The sequence below is a fragment of the Bos mutus genome, chromosome 11, assembly GCF_027580195.1.
Source record: "Bos mutus isolate GX-2022 chromosome 11, NWIPB_WYAK_1.1, whole genome shotgun sequence".
NCBI lineage: Eukaryota > Metazoa > Chordata > Mammalia > Artiodactyla > Bovidae > Bos > Bos mutus.
Window position 1 is genome coordinate 20,494,534 of NC_091627.1, and position 21,885 is coordinate 20,516,418.

At 43.5% G+C, this 21,885-nt stretch overlaps 1 protein-coding gene across 3 annotated transcripts in view; it reads left to right on the forward strand.

Moving 5' to 3' along the window:
* The window catches only part of GREB1 (growth regulating estrogen receptor binding 1), a 135,827-nt gene that overhangs the window by 568 nt on the left and 113,374 nt on the right, over positions 1 to 21,885 (forward strand). The window contains exon 1 of one of the 3 annotated variants that reach the window (XM_070379127.1): positions 536 to 673. The exons of 1 other annotated variant lie outside the window; for it this stretch is intronic. The gene's annotated coding sequence lies outside the window, so the exon portion shown is untranslated. Of the gene's footprint in view, positions 1 to 535; positions 674 to 1,313; positions 1,426 to 21,885 lie in introns of those variants that run through there. One more of the 3 variants, XM_070379129.1, reaches the window with a different exon arrangement.

Consider the following 21,885-nt stretch of genomic DNA (forward strand, 5'->3'; position numbering starts at 1 on the left):
CTGTGTTCTCCCAGGGTTCTCCCAACGTCTGTCCAGGCTCTCGCCCCTACTCAGCCTTCGGGGGCCGGAGAGGCTCCCAGCGTGGCCCCGCGGGACGGTGGGCGGTGTGCTGGGGGCGGAACGGGGAAGCTGCCGGAGGACTCCCCGGGGGAGATCGGAGAAGAAAGCCGGGGGCGCCCCCTAGTCCGCTGCCGGGCCCGGCAGGTGGGAGGTCGCTTCGGCGAGGAGGGCGCAGGGGTAGAGCGAGGGGACCCGGCCTGGGCCGGGGGCGCCGCGTCCTCGGCTGGGCGAGGACCCGGATCGGCGGGCGGGCGCCGGTTCTCGAACCTCCGGCCCTAACCTCCTCCCCTCGCCCGACGCCTCCCCGCTGCATCCCCCACGCCGCCCTCGCCGCTACCCTTGCCCAGCGGGGTCCCGGGGGCGGCCGAGCCCACCGCCGGCCCTCCTCCGCTGTCGGCTGGAAGACCTGGAGAAGCGGACTCCGGGGGCGGCGGGGGGTCAGGGGTCAGTCCCGGGCGCTGGCAGCGGTCCGCAGATCCGGGCTTTGCCGCGCGCCCCCCGGCCGGCCGAGCCCGGGAGCTGGGGAGTGAGCGCGCGGGCGGCTGGGCCGGCCCTCCGACGGCGGCGGGCGCACCGGAGCCGGTCCGCGGCGGCGCGAGGACAAAGGGCCGCGGTAAGAGCTGCCGCGCGCCGTCCCCGGGGAAGAGCCGGCGAGGGTACGGGTGGGTGGACCGGGGCACTTTTCCTGCCCCGATCGCCGGAAGGCTGCGGAAGTGTCGGGGTTCAGCCCCGAGGTCGCGTGGGGATGTGGATGCGTGCGCGTGTATGAGTGTGTGTGTGTGTGTGAGAGAGAGAGGGGTCGGCCAGGGTTAGAGTTGGATGGACTTGGAGCGCGCGCTGAGCGCGCGGCACAAGGTCCCCGCTCGGTAGGTGAGAGCTGATAAAAATGACACTGATGGTGGTGGTCACTATTTTGAGGATGTGCACGCGTGCATGCATGCGTGTCCACGCCTCTGTGTTTGGAGAAGCTGGGGCCGGAGGTGCCGGCTCTAACTTCCCGGCACTTGGGACGCGGCAGAAAATGGGGCTTCTTTCCAAAACCGCCCTGGGACCTTCCTGGAGGGGCTCCGACCCTTGGAAAGGCTGGTTCCGAAGAGGCGAGAGCTTAGTCGCTGGATTCCAGTTTGGGGTCTTGGGAACAAAGGCTGCTTCCCTGAAGTCCAAGAAGGGTGTGTGTGTGTGTGTGTGTGTGTGTGTGGCCGCCAAGGCGCCAGGCGGGGTGGAGGCGATGGTCATTCATGGAGAAGGATGTTGGGCCATTTTGCTGTCAAAGCCTCTTTGATCCCTGGTCTTGAAGACCAGCAAAAAAGAGGGACTACTTAATTTGGGTACTGAAACTTTGTTTAATAAACTTTGCTTATAAGGGTAAGTGTTACTCAGGACTTGGAAGATTTCTTTAGTATCTCTTTTAAACCATGTGCAAATTTGATTTGTTAAAAACTTTTATTCCTAGTGAGAGCATTTTAACACTGCTGTGTTAGATCTGGGGGAAGGGTAGAGGTCTGGGAGGGTTCTGACCTTCATCTGACATAAACCAGTTGTTTTAATGTCACCTGGTTTGCAGCATTTTGTAGGAAAACGTTATTGGAAGTTTTAAAGGCCAATTAGACTCCTACCCCTGACTTAGAATGTCTTAAATCTCTGGGCAGATTTGAAGAATTCCTTATATCCAATCTGTTGCTTCTAGAGCACTGTTTTGGGTTTGCTCAGAAAAGTTTGTTTCTAGAAAATGAAAACCAAATTAAAAATGTGAGACAATTAAATGAAACACAGGTGAGGAGCTGTTTCTAGGAGACTTTTCATACTGAAATCTGGTTGATTTAAAGTTTGCATTTGCGGTCTGTGACATTTTCCATCACCCACAGCAGTGGATGAGGTGGGCTGCTGTTCATTCTGGAACAAGTTTTTTGTTGTTGTTGTTGATGTTTTTAAAGGAAGTGTAGTTGATTTACAATATTATGTAAGTTTCAGGTGTACAATATAGTGATTCATAATTTTAAAGGTTATACTCCATTTATAGTCATTATAAAGTATCGCACAATATATCCTTGTGGCTTTTTTTATACCTAAGAGTTTGTACCTCTTCATCCCCTTCGCTTCACCCGTCCCTCATCACTCTCCCCACTGGTAACCACTGGTTTGTTCTCAGTGTCTGTGAAGCTGCCTCTTGTTTGTTATATTCACTAGTTTGTTGTAGTTTTTACAGTTCATGTATAAGTGATGTTATACAGTATCTGTCTTTGACTTATTTCAGTAGCGTAATACCCTCCAGGTCCTTCTGTGTCACGCCAATGGCAATATTTCATTCTTTTTATGGCTGAGTAATACTCTACATCTTCTGTATCTGTTCGTCTATTGACAGACACTTAGGTTGCTTCCATGTCTTGGCTGTTGTAAATAATGCTGCTATGAATATTGGGTACCTGTAGCTTTTAGAATTAGTGTTTTTTTTTTGGAAGAAGTATTCTTTAAAGGGGAAGAAGTAAGTTCAGGCTGAAATTGAAATTCCATTTTAGCCTTTTTTGTTATTGCTTAACAAATGGCTTATCTGTGGTTTAAGTTGTTTTTAGCTAATGAAAAGAGCCACTTGCACCAATGCCTCTAATCTTTTACTGGGTGGGTAATTTGAAGCTACACTTTAATATCTGTATTTTTGCCTTGTCATTTTTGATAGGAGAGTTTATATCTAGAGTCTATCTAAAGATTTCCATGCTTAGTATGAAGTTGATGACTTGTTCATTTAGTAAGCGATTGGCTGAACTGTTATGGTGTTACAGATACTCAGTGTGCTACTACCATTTTAATTGACATTAGAAACCCCATTTTAAGAAAATTGTGTCTAGTTTGTGGATTCAAAATTTGAATTAGTTGGCAATTCCAGAATGTTCAGAGGCAATCTCAAAGTAGAGCTAATTAGTGATGAAAATATTCAGAATGAAAAGATGACAGACTATAGTTTAAAGAGAGAGGCAGGCTCCCCGCACCCTGCTCCATGCCCAAGCATAGTCCTCAACGATTGAATGGGACCAGGATATTTAAACAAAGAATGTGGTATGGATGCTTCATGTTTTAAGTGGAGAAAGGGAGCTTGCTTTTAGTAACCCACATTTCCCTGTCCAGCATGCTTCACTGGTTCTGTTCTGTTTCCCCTAGGAAGCCTCTAGGGCTTTTGTGGGGGTAACTGACTATTAGGGTTGGCTGAGGGTAATGCATAGAACCCTGGCCTGGCCATTCCAAAGAGTCCATGGACTTTGAAACCCTTCAAAAGATTCCGGTTAATCTTTGCAGTTTGTACACTGCTTAATGGGCACACTTATCTTTTAGGTTTAGTTTCTGAGTATACAGCTAAATTATAGTACTTTAGCTAATTACCCTTAAAAAAAAAAGTACAATGAGGAAGACTATTGTAGAAGTTATATTTGTGATATAAAATTGAAAAACCTGCAGAAGAGTTAAAAAAAAAAAAGTTGGAAATCTACGATCCAGATATAATTACTGCTAATTCTTTTGTGTGTTTTTTCTAGTCTTAAAATTAAGTTCTGTATGCTTCTGAACATTGGCCAAGATTATGTATATATATTTATCCACATAAGAGAATACAAAATTGTAATTTAAAATAACATCAATGAAATAATAAGTGTAATCCGTGCCATTTTGTCATTATTATGAATATGGCTTCCCTGGTGGCTCAGTTGGTAAAGTGTCTGTCTGCAATGCGGGAGACCTGGGTTCAGTCCCTGGATCAGGAAGATCCCCTGGAGGAGGAAATGGCTACCCACTCCAATATTCTTGCCTGGAGAATGCCATGGACAGAGGAACCTGGTGGCTATAGTCCATGGGGGTCACAAAGAGTTGGACACGATTGAGTGACTAACACTTTTGCTTTTCATTATGAATATACTTATTATTTCATTGATATTGTCATTTTAAATTACAATTTTGTATTCTTTTGTGTGGATAAATTATATATTATCTAGCAGACTCTTGGGCTTTTCCTTTTATGTGTGTTTTTGATGTTCTTTCCATCTTGATAAAACATAATTGACTGATGGTAATATATATTTCTGAAACTTGACTGCCTGTGTGTGTGTGTGTGCGCGCGCACACGCGTGCTCTGTGCACATGCTCTGTTGGATCCTTAGAAAATGGGGAAAAAGTTTAACTTCAAGGATATATAGTGGGAAAGGATGCAGTTTTGCCTTAGTCTTCTCACTCTCTTACTCCCTCTTAATTATCTTTTATGCCATTTATTTGTCTCTGTAACACAATAATTTTCTTTATCCCACCAAATTATGGACTTGAGGATAGCAATTTGTGTCTTCATTTTGTTTGACTCCCTCTAGTGGTCAGCCAAGGCCTGGCATGTCACAAATGTTCAAAATAGCCTTTGCGGGGAGTATATTTCAGGGCCTTTGTGGGAACCGAAGTCCTCTTAAAGATGTGCAATGACAAATCTTGATCCAACTGACTCCTGTTACCTTTTTATTGTGGAAAAACTTCAAATGTCTATGAAAGTAGAAAGGTTGTCTAATGAACTTCTGTGTGATCTCACCCAGTTCTACAATTGTGAACACTTTGTCAATTTTGTTTTTTCTGTCTCCTCCCTCCCCACACTGCAACCCTCCTGAATTACCTTGAAGTAAATCCAAGACATTACAGCATTTCATACCCCAGTTCTCCAATTGTAGTTGCTGGACCAGCAGCTTTGGCATCACCAGAGAATGTGTATAAAATGCAGATTCTCAGGCTCCACACTCAGTGCTACTCAGAAGCTCTGGGAGGGGGGAGATTGGCCAGAAATCTGAGGTTTAGCAAGCCTTCCAGATGATTCTGATGAACAGCCATGCTTGAGAACCACGGATCTATGAAGGTAGCCAAGAGATCTGTTATATAAGCTCTAAAAACCAGAAACAAATACTGCCCCCCCCCATGCACACACAGAAGCAAAAACCTGCTGGAAATTGTGCATTTACCCATCACTGAGTTTGATAACTCAGTCCTATGTCAGTTTCTTCCCGTTGTGCAGAGTGATCTTAACTGTGGGATGACTGTGAGATCTTTTGTTGATCAGGAACTCTGATTGATAGTTACAGTTCTTGACTCAAAAAGATTTGGAAAGGAAATTATCAGATAAAATTTTCTGAACTGAGGTATATGTAGGCAATTTTCATTTCAAAAAATAAGAAAAGGTTGAAAACCACTTCGTGGGACACACCAGATTTGCAATTCCATATTCCTTTGTTTGATGTCTTATCTCCCCTGTGGCACATGGCAGTTGCTGTGAAGGATCAAGTCTGCCTTGCTCACCATCCTGCTCCAGCACCCAGCACCCAGCACCCAGCACCCAGCACAATGGCTGGCCCACGGTATGTGCTCAGTAAATATTTGAGGAATGAATGAGCTTTGTTCTTTAGGGAACTTGCAGAGCTTTGCACAGAGCCAAGCCTAATACTGGTAGAAACAATTGGAGAACTATTAAGGGTTCTATTTTGAGGTCTTGACTACAGTGTAGGAGGAGAATTTGAGCCACAAGGTCAGTTAGTTTTGAATCTGTCAAATGAAAGTATTTATTATATTCTTAGCAATGTCTTCTGGAGAGATGTATAAAGGGCAACACAAGAGAAGAGTAAAACAAGGAGCTCATGCATAGATGAGTATTTCATTGGTTGGTAACTACGTTGCATTCCAGTGCTTTCAGGCACAAGAATTAGCTGAATAATATTAAATAATAATCGTTATAGCCACTACAATCCTTGGGCATCTACCAGGTAAAAAGTACTTTAAGGAAATTACCTAAATATCTGTTCCTTGATATGAACTAATTGGTACATTTTGAAATTTTGTATTTTAACAAAACAAATTAAAAACCCATTGATGTCTTCATTTGTAAAAATTAAAAACAAGGTTAGAAAGTTGTTTCCAAAATTTTTAAATCTGTTGGCATTGGTGGTCTATAAAGGCAACAGGTGTTTCAGCAACAAAATCCCATCAGTTATTTAACACATAGGCTTTCCTCATGGCTCAGTGGTAAAGAACCCACCTGCCAATGCAGGAAACATGAGTTTGATCCCTGGGTTGGGAAGATCTCCTAGAGAAGGAAATGGCAACCCACTCCAGTATTCTTGCCTGGGAAATCCATGGACAGAGGAGCCTGGTGCGCTACAGTCCATGGGGTCGCAAAAGGGAGTAGGAGATAACTTCGCAAATAAATGACAACAACAACATTTAATATATAAATATTTATCGAGTTGATATTTTGTGCCAAGTACTGGTCTAAGTGCTGAAGATACAGTAGTGAACAAAAGAGGCGATTCCTGCCCTGATGGAACTTACATTTTAGTTCCAATATTTCCTTCTTGCACTGCCCTGTAGTAGCTTGGGCTGTCATAACAAAATACCATAAACTGAGTGGCTTAAACAGCAGAAATTTATTTCTCACAATGCTGGTGGCTAGAAATTCAAGATCAAAATTCTGCTTGATTTGGTTTCTGGTGAAAGCTTTCTTCCTGGCTTGTAGGTGGTCAACTTCTTGCTGTGTTCTCACATGGTCATTCTTCCCATCCTCTTCAAGGGTGGAGAGAGAGTCCTCTGCTGTCTTTTCTAATAAGGACACTAACCTTATTGATCAGGGCCCCACCCTTATGACCTCACTTCACCTTAATCACCTCCTTTTAGGCTCTTCAAATTCAGCCACACTGAGAGGCAGGGCTTTCATATATGAATTTTAGGGGGACATAAGTCTTCAGTCTAGGGCACACTCCCAAGATTACCCCCTCAGGTGAGCTCAGTTTTGGAGCCTGCAGCTTTAGGGTTGGTTTGCAGTTGCACACAGGGTCTCCCAGCCCTGGTTTGGAGTGCTTAGAGGAGGAGTGGGACTCTCAGTCCGTAGCAGGTGGGGCGGGAACACATAGAGGTGACTCTGTTGTTGTCAGTGATTTTTTTTGTGCCTGGCACAGACTGTGTATACCTGTGTGCAGCCCAGGGCAGGGTACTTACCTGTAGATGTTTGTGGGTTGTTGGTAAGTAGTTTTGGACTGGAAACAGCACACAAAAATTGCTAAGTCCTTCAGAAAGCAAGCACTCCTGGATTGGAACTATCTAACGAATTCCCTGCCACACTAAGAAGATTTCCCACTGTTATTCATACATTTCTTAAAGGTACTGGTTTATTTTAATGTTGAAGGCACACATACAGACCATCTTTTACAAAGGGTTCTGATTCATGGCCTCTGCTTCTGGCCTGAGAAACGAGTCTGTGCCTCTGCTTCCCACTTGACATTCTTGTCTTCTGTTAGACTTGAATGTGACTCAGTTTGGGAGTAACATATCAGGAGACCCGTCTGGGCCTTCAATTTACTAGGACTTCTTTGCTCTGTAGAATCTATCATTTCTATGTTTTAGATTGAGAAGCTACTACAAAACTGGTCAGTTGCAAAAGTGGGACCAGATCCTCAAACTCTATCTCCTAGGTGGCGAGGGGCGATCTGTGCGCGTTTCTGTGCATTTCTCTTCACCCACATTCACTCTGAAAGTGATTCTGCAGATGGCCATCCTGTTGCATTTCTTTTGCAGTTTTGACACCGAAAGGTGATCCTGTGTATCCGGGATTAGAAACTAGAAAATGGAAGCCCAAAGAGTGACCCCGAGAATGGATTTGAGTAGCTAATTGTGGCACCTCTCATAAAATTTAAAACTTAAATACCTTTTAGTTACTCAAAGACATTGAGATAACAGAAACAGGGCCCAGCAAAGTTCGTGACCCTCATTCTGTGCTCCACTGAGTTCGGTTGCATTACCACATTGGAAGAGTTTCACAGGAGTTTTATGTGGCTCTTCTGGCCGGGTTCTAGGTTGGGCTGGTAGTGCCCATGAGGTGTAGTATTGTCATTCTCATTTTATATGTGGGAAAACCAAGTCCAGAAGCTTGGTTCAGGAACTTGATCCAGGTCATAGAGAGATAAGATGCTGTGACAAGGTTGATCACACATCTATCTGACCACAAAGCTATACAACTGTGAAGCCAGGTCTTAGCACCAAAAGAAGAGAAATGTTTTGTTCATTCTGTCATCTGTTTCAAGTTAATTTCTACTTGGACTTTTTTCATTTGTCTATCATTCAGTCTCCCTTTCTCGGCCCCGGGGCTGGTCAGAGGAACACCCATATTTCAGGATAAACATTCTGCCTTTTTCCTTTCTAGCACCTCCCTTGTTTCTTTCTGAGAACTTGCATTTTTTCATAGGCTTCTGTGGGGGTCCAAAAAAAATTCTTTATTTGGCCTTTTCTTTTACTAAGATTTTTGTTGGTTTTGTCTAGATAATTAGGCATTATGATTTCTGTAGCTTCCATAAACCATAATGGAAAAGAAATGAAAAAGAAAGTGTAGATGTCTAACTGAGTCACCTTGCTATACAGCGGAAATTAACACTGTTAATTAAATATACTTGAATAAAATAAATGTAAAAAGATAATTCATTCCTTTTTATTAGTGAGTTGTACTCCAAGCTCTGAACATAACCACAATGTAACCATTAACCTGTTAAAGGATATCCAAATTGTTTCTGGTTTGGGGCTATTATGAGTAAAGCTGGTACTGATATTTGTGCACAAGGTTTTGTGTAAACATAAGTTTTAATTTCTGTGGGACAAATATCCAAGAGTGCAATGACTAGTTCTTATGCTAGTTACAGGTTTAATTTTATAAGAAACTGCACAACAGTTTTCTAGAATAGCTGTACAATTTCCCACCAGCAATGTGTAAATATCTAGTTTCTCTGTGCCCTTGGCAACACTTGGTATTGTCACTTTTTATTTTAGACTTCTGATGGTTGTATATTGATATCTTATTATGGGTTTAATTTGTATTTTCCTATTGGCTAATGATGCTGAACATGTTTTCATGACTTACATGCTTTCTATTTATTCTCTTTGGTAAAATGTCTCTTTATGTCTTTTGCCCATTTCCTAACTGGATTTTTAAAACTATTCAGTTAGGGAGTTAAAAAATGTGACAGGTGCTAGTCTTTTGTTGGATATGTGGTTTGCAAATACTTTCTTCTATTCTGTAGCTTATCTTTTGATTTTCTCCACAGGATCTTATGCAGAACAAAAACTTTTAAATTCTGATGAAGTCCAGTGTATCAACTTATCATTTGAAGGATTGTGCTCTTAGTTTCAAATATAAAAACTTTTTGCCTAGACCTGGATCATGAAGATTTTAAACTGTTTTCTTGCCTTTTTTTTTCACTATAAATTTTATAGTTTTGTTTTATGTGTAGGTCTGTGATCCAGTCTGAGCTGATTTTGGTATAGAAGTTAACGTTTAGGTTAAGATGCACTTCTTTGCCTCTGATATCTAATTATTCCAGTGCCACTTGTTGAAAAGGCTGTCTTCCATTGAATTGCTTTTGCATTAATTTCTTCTCAGAATTGGTGCTTTTTATTATCAGGCAAATATATTGGGCCACGTAAGTGCCTATGATTTGTACAATAAATTTGAGCTGCTCCTGTTGCTAATTACAGTCAGGAGATCCATAAGGAGGGTGCAGCTCAGGGACCCTGGGAGTGAGGACTTGATGGCAGTTGGGGGGAATAAGAGTCAGGCCAGGGAGCTCTGGGTGGGAGACTGAGTTCCTCTGAGGTTTTGTTGCTGCCGTGCAGCTGGGCAGCTTCCTCTTCCAGGCAGGGGTGGTGACACTGGGTGTTCTGGGTCAGGCTGGGGCAGGCTGACCTGCGGGTGGAGATGACCTTCTGGAAGGCTTGGGCATGACCGGGTTAGGTTCCCACTTGGTCTCTTCCGTCAGTCACAGCCCCGCCTGAGCTCCGGTGATCTCAGCTGTCCGCTCCTGTGAGGTTTCCCCCACCCAATCCCCGTGACGTGTGACCTCCAGCAGCTGTTTCAAAACTGGTGTCCAGAACACACAGAACTCCAGAGCAATCTTGTTTGGGCTTACCTTGAAAAAAACTGTGATTATTTTTAAATGTTTCCATAGTACACATGTCTTCATTGGAGAAAGAGTAGAAAGCACAGTTCAACAAAATGTATCTGTAATCTCCATACCCTGAGGTATGTAAACCCCAAATTCTTAATTTTGGAAGAAAGTTTTTTGTTTTTTATTTTTGCTTGTTTGTTTTTAGCTTGTTTCTTTCACCAGCTGGACCATCAAGACACAAAGCTGGTTTGGAAAAAAAAAAAAGGAAAGAAAAAAAGAAAGTGTCTTCTCTTGGGTTGAATGTGGAGAGAGGTTCTGACACTGCAGGTCACGCTGCCGCTGAGGCCCCATGTGTGGGGGAGCAGAGGTCAGCCCTGGGATACACAGCCGCTCCGAAGGGTGGGAGACCCCGAGGCCGGTGGGGCCAGTGCTGCCAGAGCATTCTTTTGTTTCCCCTGCTCAGCTGTCCAGGATCCTGGCTGAGGACATCAAAGACGTGGCTAAACACTGTTATCTGGCCCTGTCATCTGCCCTGACTCTGGAAGGGGCCTTCCCACAGGGAATCCTGCAGAGCAGAGCCTGTGGCTTGTATCCCACCATTAATTCCAGGCAAGAGCGGATCAATAGTATTTGCATTAGCCGCATACATACCTCCCCACTCTGTTTTGTTCTGAGAAAGATTTATTTATTTACTTACACGATTAAAAGATTATACATTTTATTCACATTTCAAACGTTACTGGTGTAAATTGCTGGAAACTTATTAAACAAAAATACAAAACCTAAAAACGATAGTTCCTCTACCTAGACACAGAGGCATTATCCATGTTTTGGAAAGTTCTTGTCTTTTTCATGTTTATATGCAATAGGAATTTAATAAAAGATGCTATCAGCCTGTGACTACAATTTCCCTGGAAGTGTGGTTAGAGTTTGTCAACCATGTCATTGCTGTAAACATTCAACTGCACAAAATTTGTATCTGCAGAGTATTTGATCACATCTGCAGAGTATGTAAATCACTTTTACATAATTTCTTTACACTTCAGAACTGTTGCTTAAAAAAAAAATCAAGTTGGTATCGTTGCCTTTTCTGCTTAGCGAACAGTTCTTATTGTAGAAACTAAAAGGTTGTATATAAAATTGCCTGCTTTCGCTCATGGGAACTTCCGAAGTAGATTGTTACGGTATTAGTTAAAATGGTTCTGGCAGCTTGAAATAAGGGAACCACTGAGACTGACTCAGTTTTGCTGAGCAAATAATGGGTACTTGATATCTTTACAGCAGGGAATGGATCCTGGTCAGACTTCTGAGCACGTGGGCACCTCTGTGGGAGAAGGGTGATGAGGGGCCAGTAGGTCGGTTGCCAACCTATTTTTCTAGGCCAACTTTTGGCTAAGAAACAGAGAAAGGGTAGAGAGTCCTGGCAAGCTAGTTTGATTTCAGTGTTAGCCTGAGATGTAAGAAATGTTAACAGATCATGAGATACCATTTACTCCACGTTATCATCTGTGATGTGAGTTGGCCGTGATGCAGGGCTCAGGTTTGCGGTCCTATCTTGAGTCACACGCTGTGCCAGGCTCTGTCTTTGTCTTGACCACCCTGCTTGTCATGCTTATTTGCCTGTGGCTTCCCTGCATGGATTGACCAGTTTTTGAAGGCAGGAACCCAGGCTCTATCACTCGGGCACCCGCGGGATCCCAGTGGAGTGCTGCAGCCTCCTGGCCAATGAACACGTTCAGCCCCATTAATTCAGTGGTATGCCCTAAGACTCTGCAGTTTATTCACTTCGGTCCTAAGCTCTTTTGAGTAAATTGCCATTGTAGTTGGGATATGAGAGGCAAGAGTGTGTGACTGAGAGGGGGAAGTCTTATTTCCACAATGGGATTCTTTCCAGAATGGGATGTGAAGTATTGTAGACAGGTCTCCTAAGGTGCTGTAACCCAGTTGATTACTAAGAGAAGGTGCTTTTTAGATTCTATATTATACTGTACTTTTACTAAAGGAAAAGATCATTTTGAGTTGTGTCCAATCACAAACACCTGTGAAGTACCTGCTTCCTGTCAGGTGTGCTTTATCTTGTTTTCAGGAATCAAACTGTTAGGGTTCCCTTTTTATTATGTTTGGGCAGAACTGATTTTTTTAAAAAATTAGAGCCTGATTTTCCTCTCAAGTTTATAGAACCAGGACAACTTGGCGCCTTGCTCAGTTCATCTGTATGTTCCTTTTTTAGTCTATCTGAATAAAGGCAATGATGAAAAATAGGATGAAAATATTTACTGGCCACAAACATTTTATCAGGTTCTTCATCTGGGCCTCCATCTACATGATGCATCGTTTCATCTGTAGCACTTTGTATAATGAAGGCTCATAGGGGGTTGAAGGAGTGTAAAATTGGATGCTTTTAATGAGCCCACAGAGGTTAAGTTTTACTGTCTCCATTTCACAATTCAGGAACAGAGGCTGAGAAAGCTTCACGGACAGGGTCATGCTGCTGGAAAGAGTCTGCTGGGATTCCAGCTGAAGTCTGTGTAACCTCAAGGCTGTGTTGGTGTCACTGGGTTGTCCAGCTTCCAGGGTGGTGTGCAGGCTTCACAGACAGAGCTGGAAAAGCAGGGGCAGCAGCGCTGACTGACACCAGAGATCTCCAGAGGATGGAGAGGCCACGTGGTTGTGGGGGTCTCATCTCAGCCCCCAGCTTCAATAGAGGTTTCATGCGTGCCTTAGGTCACAGAAGACCTCCCCAGCTTAGACACTCTGGTAGTTTTAATGTTTTTATTGTTAGGTCGCTAAGCTGTGTCTGACTCTTTGTAGCTCCATGGACTGCAGCATGCCAGGCTTCCCTGTCCTTCGCTATCTCCCGGAGCTTGCTCAAACTCATGTCCTTTAGATCAGTGATGCCATTCAACCATCTCATCCTCTGCCACCTCCTTCTCCTCCCACCTTCAATCTTTCCCAGCATCAGGGTCTTTTCCAATGAGTCAGCTCTTCACATCAGGGGGCCAAAGTATTGGAGTTTCAGCTTCAGCATCAGAACTTCCAGTGAATATTCAGGACTGATTTCCTTTAGGATTGATTAGAAGATATCATTTACTCTTTTATTGGTTTCCTCAGAAAATCTCTGAGGAACTTCTGTGGGGAAAAAAAAATAAAAAAGGGGCTGCTTCCTAACCCCAGTAATTCCTGATGTGGTAGAAAAAAATCAGCCCATGAGCCAGAAAAGTTTCAGATAGCAGCAGCTGCCACTTCTCATCTTAAAATTACCTTTAGATGTTGATCTGTTTCAGCAGAATGACAGTATTTCCTTCCAACTTTTAATTTTGATATAATAGTCTTTTTGCAGTGATAACACAAGAACATTTCCAAGTCTCTGTATTATATATGATGAGTTTAGAGAAAGGCACGCATACATCAAAATCACAATCAATAATAGACACAGAACCAGAATATTGATTTTGTCCTTGAGGAAATCCAATAATAACAGATCAATTCATTATAACACATGGTGAAAGTGATTCACCTTATGTGGAAGCAGACACTGGAAGGAAAGCAGTAGAAAGTATGCCACTTGGTTGTTGTTTTAGTTGCTAAGTTGTGTCTTGATTTTTTTCGACCCCAGGGATTGTAGCCCACCGGGCTCCTCTGTCCCTGGGATTTCCCAGGCAAGAATACTGGACTGGGTTGCCATTTCCTTCTCCAAGGGACCTTCCCGACCCAGGGATTGAACCCAAGTCTCCTACGTTGCTGGTGGATTCTTTATCATAACTGTTAAATTGGGGGAAATGAGTGTGTAGTGTTGGCAAGCTTCAGTTTGCAGGGGGCAGAGAGAGCATTTGCAGTTCTGCAATGAAGTGGCAGATTGGCATGGAAGCTGCTGTGTTTGCCTATTGCTACAGTAATTATTTATTGAGCACTTGTTGTGTGTCAGGCACCAGGGAAAGACTGGTGAAGCCAACCCCCACCCCCACCCCGGCTCCTGTGTATAAGTCTGTTCAGCCAAGTGGGGGAGACAGACTTTAACACACAATCCCTGAATGAATGGGGAAGGAGGCACTCAGTTAGGAAGAGAGCTCCAGAGAGCAGAGACCAACGAAACCTGACCTAGATTGGAACTTGATCTGAAGATGACTTGGTGGTCACTGCAGGGCTGGCAAGGGGTTTGTGGGGGAGGAGTGGTGTGGGGAAGGTTTGTCCTGACCCAGGAAGCAGTGTGAAGGAAGGGCTTAGCCATGTGGCACGTGCCTGCGATATCAGGGGGAGTGGATGTCTGGTGTGCAGCCTACTGAGCAGGTGGGAGACTGCACAGCCAACCTTTGGGGGTTATTAAAGATGAGAGAACTTAACCACAGAGCAAGAGGAAACTACTTCCCAGGCCTAAGAGGGTGGGGTGGGACCAAGCTGGCTGTATAAGCGGGTGGTTAACAAGCCAAAGAGCCAGGGAGGGAACAGGCCAGGCTGCATGTAGACAGTTTCTCTGGGGACTGAGCCTGTTTTAAGGGCCTAAGGGACACCAGACACTCTTTCTCATCAGTAAGGCCAGTGATGACAGCCCCTCCAGCCTGTGAATCTATGCTTCTCTTCCCATGATTGATGGTAGGCCATTCTGCACATCTTCCCCAGATCCGTGGTTTGTTAATTAGGTTATGAGAAACCTACTGTGGCAAATGGAGACCATGAGGGCATTGGATGGTGTATTTACTATCTTTCCATTAGACCAGATAGATGCCTTTGCAATTAGTTCAGAACTGGTGGTGGCCTTCCCCTCAGTTCAGTTCAGTTCAGTTGCTCAGTCGTGTCTGACTCTTTGTGACCCCATGGACTGCAGCACGCCAGCCCTCCCTGTCCATCACCAACTTCCAGAGTTTACTCAAACTCATGTCCACTGTGTCAGTGATGCCATCCAACCATCTCATCCTCTGTCATCCCCTTCTCCTGCCTTCAATCTTTCCCAGCATCAGGGTCTTTTCAAATGAGTCAGCTCTTCGCATCAGGTGGCCAAAGTACTGGAGTTTTGGCTTCAATATCAGTCTTTCCAATGAACACTTAGGACTGATGTCCTTTAGGATGGACTAATTGGATCTCCTTGCAGTCCAAGGGATTCTCAAGTCTTCTCCAACACCAGGCCTTCCCCTAAGTAGACAGAAATAATCGCATGGTCCTCCCTCTCTCTCATTCGTTCATTTATGAAAAGTTTCTTATGCTTAAATGTTGTGACCTATGCTGGGGAGGAAAGAATGTGGCCTGGAGCTCACGGCTTGGTTCGTAGGAGAGGGGAGTGAATGTGCAAATATGGAATATGGGTGGAAATGTCTCAAAGAGCTTCATGGAGAAAGATCACCTGAGTTACTGCTTTAGAGAGATCACTTCATGGCAAATAGATGGGGAAAGAACAAGGACAGACTTTTATTTTCTTGAGCTTCAGAATCACAGTGGACAGTGACTGCAGCCATGAAAAGACTGGCTCCTTGGAAGAAAAGCAATGACAAACTTAGACAGCATATTGAAAAGCAGAAACATCACTTTGCCAACAAAGGTCCGTCTAGTCAAAGCTGTGGTTTTTCCAATAGACATGTGCAGATCTGAGAGTTGGTCTATAAATAAGGCTGAGTGCCAAAGAATTGATGGTTTCAAATTGTGGTGCTGGAGAAGACTCTTGAGAGTCCCTTGGACTGCAAGGAGATCAAACCAGTCAAACCTAAAGGAAATCAACCCTGAATATTCACTGGAAAGACAGATGCTGAAGCTGAAACTCCGATACTTTGGCTACCTGATGCGAAGAGCAGACTCAGTGGAAAAGACTCTGATGCTGGGAAAGATTGAGGATAGGAGGAGAAGTGGGTGGCAGAGGATGAGATGGTTGGATGGCATCACTGACTCAATGGATATGAATTTGAGCAAACTCTGGGAGATGGTGAAGGACAGAGAAGCCTGGCGTGCTGCAGTCCATGGGGTTGCAAAGAGTTGGAAACCACTGAGTAACTGAACAATAGCAACAAAAATATTTCATATTGTATATATATATTTCAGATTCATTTCCATTGTAGGTTATTACAAGATATTGAATATAATTCCCTGTGTTACAAGCTCTTATCTATTTTACGTGTAGTAGTTCAGTTCAGTTCAGTCGCTCAGTTGTGTCCAATTCTTTGCGACTATACACATATAGTAGTGTGTATCTGTTAATCCCAAATTCCCAATTTATCTCCCCAGCCATTGTTTAAATGTAAAGTATTTATGCCACTTTATATGTCTTGCGTGAATCAGATATACTGATTTTGATACAAAATTGCACAATAATTAATAACTCATTTAATCAAGAAATTAAAATACATATACCAGCTTTGCTGAGTGATGATATAACAGACATTGACATTTCCTCATGCTGAGTCCATAGTAATTCATAGTAATGGTAGCAAAAGTGATTGTCTACTCTGCTCTAGGTACTAGATTAGGTGCCTTATATTTAATAACAAGAAATTATGACAGTGGGCATATCAACCATGTTTTACTATACTAAAGAAGTTGCCTAGAACTTGCAGATCTGTGAAATGGGTATCATTATTTCTGACCCAGGAGTCCCCAGGCATGAAGCTCCAAGACTCCATCCAGGCCCTGGCCCAGCGCTTCTCAAAGTCCCTTCTGCCCTTTGAGGGCCAGGTTGAGTCATGTCCAACCAAGCCTCTGGCTGTCTCCACTCGAGGCTGAAGTCCTGAGACCACGGAACTCAACTTGGTGCTGTCATCATACTGGCCCTGGAGTGGGTGGGAGAGTCTATTATTATCTCCTTTCTGGTATTATTCTAAGTGGGGATTCTGGCCCTTTAATTCTTCTTATTAACTCATTGAACAAGGACTGTATTGCTTTCCAACAATGAACTGAAGACATTTTCTCAGGAGGGCATTGTAGCCTGGAAAACACAAAACCATGCCTGAGACATGTTTCCAGAGGCTTCTTAGAGTTTCTAGGCCATTTCTCCAGTAGTGGAGGCTTGTCCTCTTCGCCAGTAAAGGAGGGGTGTGGAGGGGGAGTGGGGGGGAGAGAGAGGAGGAACAGGGGCAGGCTCCGCCAGGCTGTCCCCAGCCCCTTGTCCCAGGCCTGCTCTCCTGGTCCACTTTCCACCCCTAGTGTCTGCTTTTCCAGAGATTCTTGGAAGTTACAATTCCTGTTTCCTTTGGGATGGACAGCCCCACCCTTTATAGCCAGGGTTGGCCTTGCTCCCCGCCACCCCTCCCCACTCCCTCCAAGGGAATGTTTCCCAAAGTCTTTATTTTCCAACAAACAAGACCCCCACAGATGCGTCCACAGAATGAGCTTTCTGGGTGTCGTCTCCTCTCTGTCCTTCACCTTGCCTGGGGAAGGCTTGTTTTCCTGTCCTTCCTGACATTTTTGCATGGCCCCTCCCACTTTTATGTGCCTGATTGAGAACACACAATCCTTCTGGAAACAAACAGTCATCTTCCAGAGCAGTGTAGATTAAACCCCTATTTAGAATGGAAGAAAACAAAACATCTTTTCAAAGCCAACATAAACTATAGAGATTTGGTTTCAGTGCATGGAAGCCCATTTCTCTTCAAGACCTACACCATTTCATATCATCGTTTGTGGGGTTACACCCTCCACTAACCCTTGCTAAAACATGGCCCACCCAAAATGCCCTTTGAAGTTGTCTTCTGTACCCAGAGACTCTGCCTGAAAGGTGAATCCAAAATTGTTCTCTTTATCTTTGATTTGCCAGAATTAGCAGCCCAAAAGTTCCAGGGCCAAATCAGCTTTTTTGCCTTTTCAGTCTTTTATTATAGAAAAATGTAAGCATACACAAAAGAAACAAGATTGATACATGTAGTCAGGTGGCTCAGTGGTAAAGAATCTGCCTGCCACTGCAGGAGACGCAGGTTTGATCCCTGAGTCAGGAAGATGTCCTTGAGTAAGAAATGGTAACCCACTCCAGTATTCTTGCCTGGAATATTCCATGGACAGGGGTATAGTCCATGGGGCTGCAAAGAGTCAGGCATGACTGATCATGAGCACATACTGTCTTTCCTCTGTGTCCATGGGTTCCAGATCCTAGGATACAACCAGCTGTGGATTGAAAATATTTGGGGAAAAAAATTCCAGAAAGTTCCCAAATGCAAAGCTTCAGTTTGCTGCTGTGATAACTATTTACATTGTATCAGGATTATAAATTCTCTAGAGGTGATTTAAAATACTTGGGAGGATGGGTGTAGGTTATGTGTAAATACTATGCCATTTTCTAAAAGGGACTTGAACGTCTGTGGATTTTGGTATCTGGTGGGGGTCCTGGAACGAATCCCCTGTGAACACCAAGGGATCACTGTATGTACTTTCCATATTAAATTAGCATATTAAATTAGCAACACATGGATAATTTTGTTTTGTGTACTCCCCCAGTAGTTTTCCTTTCCCTGATGGATTATTTCAAAGCAAATTCCAGACGAACTGTTTCGTGCAAAAACATTTTTGTGTTTATCTCGGAAGGTATTCTCTTTTCAAGAAACCATCGTGTCACCAAAATAAAAAAATGAACAGTGATTCCATTTTATCCCAAATGTCCAGTTAGTGTTCCATTTCCCCTAAAGTTTCATTGACAAGTTTTGCAGTTGATTTGTTTGTTGGAATGAGGATCCAAATGAGGTCCATGTCTTCTGATTGATAACAGTTTTTCTCCCTCTGCCATTTCTTTATTGAAACCACCAAGAGGTCTTTGGCCTCTTGCATTTCCCTGCTTTTTGGGATTTTTCTGGTTATATCAGTGGGCTGATGTTTAGTTTGTTCGTTTGTTTCTGTGTAATCAGTAGACTGGTGGTTTGATAGGTTTGGCATCTTCCCAACCCAGGATTCGAACCCAGGTCTCCTACATTGCAGGTGGATTCTTTACCATCTAAGCCACCAAGGAAGCCCTCCTTGGGAACGGAACCCATTCCTAATTAAACAGCCCCCTTCTGCCTAAAACACACGCCTCACAGATGCACTGAGTCTCCTGGATCAGTATCCTCAGCTCTAAGCCGGGATAGTCACAATAGTCCTGTCTCTTAGGGTTGTTGTGTGGATTCAGTGAGATAATACATCTAATGAAGACCTCCACAGACATCAAGGAGACTTTTCTCCCTGCCCATCGCTTTGGCATTTGTGTTCCTAGAAAAGCCATCTTGCTTCAGTCTCATCACTCGCTCTCCCTCACCAGGGATCTTTAGCGTGCAGCTGGCGGAATTTCCATGGCACAGGCACTGGAGTTACACCTGAAAACAGTGTCAGACAGAAGCTTTTTTTCCCCCTAAATTGAAGTGAAATTTATATAGCATAAAGTGGACCTTTTTCAAGTGAAAGGTTTAGTGCTTTCAGTACACTCACCATTCCGTTGCTTCCGGTACCACTAGCAACTCTGTCTTTAAATTCTTTTATTTTCATTTTTTATAGTTTTGGGAGGCACACAAATGGTACATTCCTATGGATCAGAATTAAACTTTTCTGTTCTTTATGTTTGTTCTCCCTACTTTTTGTTTTCTCCTTTGGGTGGCTGACCACGCCTTGCTTGGTAACCACAATGACAGTAACAGTCTGGCCTTTCAGCCATACCCCCTCCCCTTTCCTCCCCGTGGACTCCTGTGGAAGACCTTGTTCCTTCAACCATCCTTTAATTAAGTAAAACTGGAAGACAGAAATGATCATTCTTATGGGGCTGAAGTGGAAAATTGCTTTTTTAGTGCAGCATGTGGGATCTTAGTTTCCTGATCAGGGATTGAACCCACACCCCCTGCAGCAGAAGCACAGAATCTTAGCACTGGACTGCCAGGGAAGTCCCATTAAGTGGAAATTTTTTAAAAAAAATCAAAGAAGCAGCTCTTCCTATAAGTAAAATTAATTTACTCAATAACTTTTTATTGAGTGCTTGCTATTGCTATTGCTATTGCTGTCACTTCAGTCGTGTCCCACTCTGTGTGACCCCATAGATGGCAGCCCACCAGGCTTCCCCATCCCTGGGAGTCTCCAGGCAAGAACACTGGAGTGGGTTGCCATTTCCTTCTCCAATGCATGAAAGTGAAAAGTGAAAGTGAAGTCGCTCAGTCATGTTCGACCCTCAGCAACCCCATGGACTGCAGCCTTCCAGGCGCCTCCATCCATGGGATTTTCCAGGCAAGAGTACTGGAGTGAGGTGCTTGTGTTAAACCCTGGGTATTTGTCCTGCATTAAACAGATGGGACTCTGCCAGGATTTTCTTTTTCTTTTTTTTTTTTTTCCATTTCTGGACATCTTTAATTGCACGAAAGATGATCTTATATGATAGCTATTGGAAAATTCCAGATTAAAAATGCAATGTGTAATATGGTACTGAATTTGCAAAGAAATCACATACACACACATACATGTTAATGCAAACACATACATGTGCGTTTGCAAGTAATAAAGACAGTAGAAATACATTAAAATAATAATAGTTATTTCTGACAGATATTTAGTGTTTATGCTGTATTTTCTGTATTTTTTACATGTTTAGAAATGAGTACAAGCTATTAAGAAAAATGCATGTGAATAACAAATAGCCTAAAATATTTTTTCCCTTAAGATACCTTTTAAAAGAAGTGTTTACAGGCTTAAGTCTTACTATCTTGAGAGCTTCTGAGAACTTTTATTTACTTAAAAAAATTAGGTTATTTATTTTAATTGGAGACTAATTGCTTTACAATATTGTGGTGTTTTTTGCCATACATTGACATGAATCAGCCATGGGGGTACACGTGTCCCAAACCCCCTTCCACCTCCCTCCCCATCGCTTCCCTCTGGGTCGTCCCAGTGCACTTTCTGCCAGGATTTTCTTGGCGATGCCAGGGCGTGGGAGATTTGCTTGTATCCCAAGGCTTTAGAATGAAATTAGTCTTGAGCCTAGGGCCGAGGATTGTAGAACAGCCCCTTGCTGTGATGGAAGGCGCAGTGAGGTGAGAGTTGATAACCTGGGTTGGGATTGTCTGTCCCATCAGCTGTGAGTATCCACGTGGAGCTCCTTTCCCCCGTGATCAGTGACCTGAGACTGGACCTGAAGGGTCCTCTTGAGAACAGAATGAAAGAAATGCCTCTTCCCAACAACTCGGAGACATTTTGCGCAGTTCAAGCTAGTTTTGTGTTTTACTTGAGTGAATACGATGTAAGATTTATACCCAAAGATAATTGGGTCGCAATGGCCCTCCTTCAGTTGCTGGAGCCGCTTGGGTAAAGGCACCCAGGGACTGTGGTTCTTTTCTCAACCATTTGCCTGGGAACGGACTTTTTGATGAAGTCAGAGCATCTCTGTTCTTGAGCTAAAAGGAGAAGTTTAAAATTAATAAGTTTAATTGGACCTGATTGTTTTCCTGTTTGTTGTTCACAAACACGATTGTGTAAGTGGACAAGGTGGAGTTCCAGAAAGCTCTGCAGATTCACCAAATTTTTAAAAATGTATCTACTTCCAAATTTTTAAAAATATATATACTTAAGTCAGTTTTGTTTGATTTAGATCCTAAAATTTTGCTAAGTTACATGATTGCAATTTGCAGCTTCATATGTGGGATTTTTTTTTTATATTGAAATACAGTTGATTTACAATGTTATGTTAGTTTCAGGTGTATCTTGTCTCTTTGATTTCCCAAGGATGGATACTTTTTCACACATCCTGTGGGTTGATTAGAGACCCATAGCTCATCTCCCTGACAGAGTGGTGGGTCTTTAACTTGGTCCCAGTGTGGGAAGAGTAAGAGCCTCTATGTCACCCTTGAGGGATTTCAGTCCCAAATCGAAAGGATGGGCCTCTCAGGGACACCTTCCAGCTTTTATTTTCATGGGCTCCAAAATCACTGCAGACAGTGACTGTAGCCATGAAATTAAAAGACACTTGCTTCCTGGAAGGAAA